A 2,500-nucleotide genomic window follows, 5' to 3' on the forward strand; every position below is an offset into this window, starting at 1 on the left:
ACGCTGCCGAACCGATGGCCGGTGCCCGTTCCCGCCTCTGCTTTTCCTAGGGCAAAGCTGCTGCACGCCTCGTGATACTCCGCGGGCGACATGGTGGCGGTGATCCTGCCTCCGTCGCTGCGGTGCGTTGGGGCACGCATCGCCTCTTGGGCGCCCTGTTTTTTTTCAACCAATAGATGTATGTCTCTGCGGGCCGCACCAGGCTGGTGCTCCCCACAGCTTCACGCCACCCTGCTCCGCCCGCACGCCGGCGTGCAGGTGGCTGCTGCTAAAGGTGGGGAGTGTATGTGCGGTCCGGGTGGCTTTCCTCTGGCGAGGGAGAGACCTTAAGCAAACTCAGAGACAAATCTTGACGGTCGATCACTCGTAAAAATAAAACGTGACAAACTTTGTGTTGGTTCAAGTACGAAAGGATCTCTGTCGGCTTGGGGGTACGCCCGTTTCCGTTTCAACTTGTCTCGCGAGGGTGGTTTCGGGGCCAGCAGGAGAGCTCGTCGGGGTAGCAGGCCCTGCAGCCGTGGTCACCGCCAAACCCCCACAACTCGAGCAAGTGAAAAAAAAAGTAACAGGAGCGAAAGCATCTCTGTCGGCTTGGGGGTACGCCCGTTTCCGTTTCAACTTGTCTCGCGAGGGTGGTTTCGGGGCCAGCAGGAGAGCTCGTCGGGGTAGCAGGCCCTGCAGCCGTGGTCACCGCCAAACCCCCACAACTCGAGCAAGTGAAAAAAAAAAGTAACAAATAAGAAAGGATCGTCGGCTTGGGGGTACGCCCGTTTCCGTTTCAACTTGTCTCGCGAGGGTGGTTTCGGGGCCAGCAGGAGAGCTCGTCGGGGTAGCAGGCCCTGCAGCCGTGGTCACCGCCAAACCCCCACAACTCGAGCAAGTGAAAAAAAAAGTAACAAATAAGAAAGGATCGTCGGCTTGGGGGTACGCCCGTTTCCGTTTCAACTTGTCTCGCGAGGGTGGTTTCGGGGCCAGCAGGAGAGCTCGTCGGGGTAGCAGGCCCTGCAGCCGTGGTCACCGCCAAACCCCCACAACTCGAGCAAGTGAAAAAAAAAAGTAACAAATAAGAAAGGATCTCTGTCGGCTTGGGGGTACGCCCGTTTCCGTTTCAACTTGTCTCGCGAGGGTGGTTTCGGGGCCAGCAGGAGAGCTCGTCGGGGTAGCAGGCCCTGCAGCCGTGGTCACCGCCAAATCCCCACAACTCGAGCAAGTGAAAAAAAAAGTAACAAATAAGAAAGGATCGTCGGCTTGGGGGTACGCCCGTTTCCGTTTCAACTTGTCTCGCGAGGGTGGTTTCGGGGCCAGCAGGAGAGCTCGTCGGGGTAGCAGGCCCTGCAGCCGTGGTCACCGCCAAACCCCCCACAACTGTTGGGCGCCTACCTGCGCGGGGCAGGAGGACACTTTCCGATTTCAAATCTCCGTTTGCCGAGTCCACCCCGAACGCACGCGGGCGGGCGGGTTCGCATCACCCTTCGTCACAAGGGGCGAAGCCCGTTCCACCGTCTCGTCAGTAGTGCCGACCGGTCTGTGATCGACGAGGGGAGCCACACCAGGTCCGGCCCTGCTGCTTGGCGGCACCGCGTCGTCGGGAGCTCGCGACAGACGGAGGGTTTCGGTGTACTCTCCAGCCACGGGAAACGAAGCCGGTGATGCAGGCGCCGGTCTTTCGCTCCCAAATCGGCTGGGTTTACATCGTTGCTATCTAGTCACGCTCCCTTCAAACCCGACGGGGTACCTATTCCCCTCACCCGTCTGTGCGTATACAGCCTCTTTGCACTTGCGGGATGGGGGTGGTGGTTTAAAGACTCTCGAGTTGCCGCCCGTCGGTCTCCGAGCTCCGTGCAGTAGTGATCCCCAGCGAACTGCCAGCAGGGCGAACGAGCGATCCCGCTCTCGGTCGGGGCGCCTGGCGTCGATCGGTGGTCGGTGGCTTGCGGGCAAGCTGCGCTGTGAGTGTGGGAACGAGTATGACGAGCCGTTGCCGCGACTCCCAGTCCACCTCGGCGGTGGCTGGGCCGGGCGGGCGTCTGCTCGGGCGAGTGCCGCCCCCGCCTCCTCGCAGGAAGTCCGCTCGCCGACACGCCGCCACGTGCACGCGTCAGTGACGCTGCCGAACCGATGGCCGGTGCCCGTTCCCGCCTCTGCTTTTCCTAGGGCAAAGCTGCTGCACGCCTCGTGATACTAGGCGGGCGACATGGTGGCGGTGATCCTGCCTCCGTCGCTGCGGTGCGTTGGGGCACGCATCGCCTCTTGGGCGCCCTGTCCTCCTCCCCCCAATAGACGTATGTTTCTGCGGGCCGCACCAGGATGGTGCTCCCCATCGCTTCACGCCACCCTGCTCCGCCCGCACGCCGGCGTGCAGGTGGCTGTAGCTCAAGGTGGGGAGCGTATGTGCGGTCCGGGTCGCTTTCCTCTGGCGAGGGAGAGACCTAAAACAAACTCAGACAACTCTTGACGGTGGATCACTCGGCTCGTGCGTCGATGACGAACGCAGCTAGCT

At 61.7% G+C, this 2,500-nt stretch overlaps 1 non-coding gene across 1 annotated transcript in view; it reads left to right on the forward strand.

Moving 5' to 3' along the window:
- Positions 1-2,446: 2,446 nt before the first annotated feature.
- LOC140474755 (5.8S ribosomal RNA) overlaps positions 2,447-2,500 on the forward strand; it is a 154-nt gene continuing 100 nt past the window's right edge. Inside the window, exon 1 of the ribosomal RNA XR_011959390.1 lies at positions 2,447-2,500. This exon is cut by the window's right edge and continues 100 nt beyond it. This is a non-coding gene — a ribosomal RNA (5.8S ribosomal RNA).

Source organism: Chiloscyllium punctatum, unplaced genomic scaffold (genome assembly GCF_047496795.1).
Source record: "Chiloscyllium punctatum isolate Juve2018m unplaced genomic scaffold, sChiPun1.3 scaffold_1168, whole genome shotgun sequence".
NCBI classification, from domain to species: domain Eukaryota; kingdom Metazoa; phylum Chordata; class Chondrichthyes; order Orectolobiformes; family Hemiscylliidae; genus Chiloscyllium; species Chiloscyllium punctatum.